Source organism: Palaemon carinicauda, chromosome 29, assembly GCF_036898095.1.
Source record: "Palaemon carinicauda isolate YSFRI2023 chromosome 29, ASM3689809v2, whole genome shotgun sequence".
Taxonomy (NCBI): domain Eukaryota; kingdom Metazoa; phylum Arthropoda; class Malacostraca; order Decapoda; family Palaemonidae; genus Palaemon; species Palaemon carinicauda.
In genome coordinates this window covers 72,420,921-72,423,420 of record NC_090753.1, presented here as the reverse complement: position 1 = coordinate 72,423,420, position 2,500 = coordinate 72,420,921, and positions in this window count along the sequence as shown.

Sequence of the window (2,500 nt, the reverse complement as noted above, 5' to 3'; positions counted from 1 at the left end):
CAGAAATGATTTGTACAACACTTGCTCATTGGTGAAAAGGTTCTTGGAAAGAACAGTCCAAGAAATAGGAATAAGTTAACACTTAAATGTTATTAAAATAATTTGCTTTGCACTTTTATAATATATATTTTCTTGATTAGTTATTAAAAATTAATTCAAAAGAGTAAGGGATTACAGCCACAAAGAAATTCCCAAAACAAAACACACATCCATTTTAATCAACTTTATTCAACTATGTCATAATTGTATAGACAAAAAATCATTGACTTTATTTTCTCATTCTCTCACTAAAACATTTCCAGCATTTCCACTCCCTTCCGGTTATTTTTTTGTAGATTAAACATTATCTCTTGATTCTCTCTCTCCTCTTCTCGCTTCTCTTCCAATTTCTTATTTCAATATCATATTACTTAATAATCTCCTAATCTCACTATCATATTATCTGCATTTTCACTTCCGTTTATTTTGTGTGGATAAAACATTACCAAATTTTTCCTTCTCTTCTCCTCGTTTCTCTTCTTATTACAGCCTCTCTTCCAATTTTCTATTTCATTATCATATTTAATACTCCCCTAATCTCACGCTAGCGTATTATCTGCATTTTCACTTCCTTTTATTTTATGTAGGTCAAACATTCTCATATTTTTCCCTCTCCTCCTCTTCTTCTTCTCTGTTCTCTTCTCCTTACAGCCTTTCTTCCAATTTCCTATTCATTATCATATTTAATAATAATCTCCTTATTTCACTCTATCATATTATCTGCATTTTCACTTCCGTTTATCATGTGTAGATAAAACATCCAATTTTTCCCTCTCTTATTCTCTATTCTCTTCTCTTTCACGCCTCTTTCCAATTTCCTATTTCATTATCATATTGCATGATAATCTCCTAATCTCACTCTAGTATATTATCTGCATTTTCACTTCCGTTTATTATGTGTAGGTAAAACTTTATCTCATTTTCCTTCTCTTCTTCTAGCTTCTCTTCTTATTACAGCCTCTCTTCCAATTCCCTCTTTCATTATCATATTTAATAATCCCCTTATTTCACTCTATCATATTATCTGCATTAATGCTATAAGTCCGAGGGCTCTAGCAGGGAAAATAGCCCAGCGAGGAAAGGAAATAAGGAAACTACAAGAAAAGTAATTAACAATTAATAATGGTGTTTCAATTTCGGAAGTGAGAACATATGTTGATGGAAAGTGGAAAGGGGACAAATTTTTTTTTTTTATTTTTTATTTTTTTTTTATTTTTGTGTGTGTAAGACATTATCTCATTTTCCCTCTCTTCTTCTTCTCTGTTCTCTTCTCTTTACAACTTCTCTTCCAATTTCTTATTTCATTATCATATTTAATAATAATCTCCTAATCTCACTCAAGCATATTATCTGCATTTTCACTTCCGTTTATTTTATGTAGGTCAAACATTATCATATTTTCTCATTTTTCCCTCTCCTCTTCTTCTACCTTCTCTTCTCCTTAAATCCTCTTCCAATTTCTTATTTCATTATCATATTTAATAATCTCCTTATCTCACTCTGGCATATTATCAGCATTTCACTTCAGTTTATTTTATGTAGGTCAAACATTATCATATTTTCTCATTTTTCCCTCTCCTCTTCTCTCGCTTCTCTTCTTATTATAGCCTCTCTTCCAATTCCCTCTTTCATTATCATAAATAATAATCTCTTTATTTCACTCTATCATATTATCAGCATTTCACGTCAGTTTATTTTATGTAGGTCAAACATTATCATATTTTTCCCTCTCCTCTTCTAGCTTCTCTTCTCCTTACAGCCTCTCTTCCAATTCCCTCTTTCATTACCATCTGCGTAAATGCCGAGGCAAAATACGTCCTAATCATCATCATTTCCAGTGGCAGATGGAAAGAGCATCAAAGGGTTCTCGCTTGAAAAGTGGCCAACAGCTTCTCTCTTAATTTTATTTTTCTTCTTCAATTTTCTTGACGTGATATAATGAAGATCTTATAACAGCAGAAAATTATTATTATTATTATTATTATTATTATTTTTTTTTTTTTTTTTTTTTTTTTTTTTTTTTGAAACACGCAAGCACCAGCATTTAAATGGATGCGTATTTTTCACTGGGTTTCTCAAAGGCGTCATGCTTTTATTCATGCTTTCGTCTTTTGAATAAGGGAAAAAAACTGGTTATTGGTGGACGGTAGTTTTGCTGGAATAAGAGAGATGATTGGTTCACTTAGATGAAGCCTCCTGGTATGCAAAGGTGAAAATTATTATATGGGAATTATTATTATTATTATTATTATTATTATTATTATTATTATTAATTATTATTATTATTATATCTTGCTAAGCTAAAACCCTAGTTGAAATACCCGAATGCTATAAAGCCCTAGGGCTCCAACAGGTAAAATAGCCCAGTGAGGAAAGGAAATAAGGAATCTACAAGAAAAGTATTATTATTATTATTATTATTATTACTAGCTAAGCTACATCACTAGTTGGAAAAAGGCAG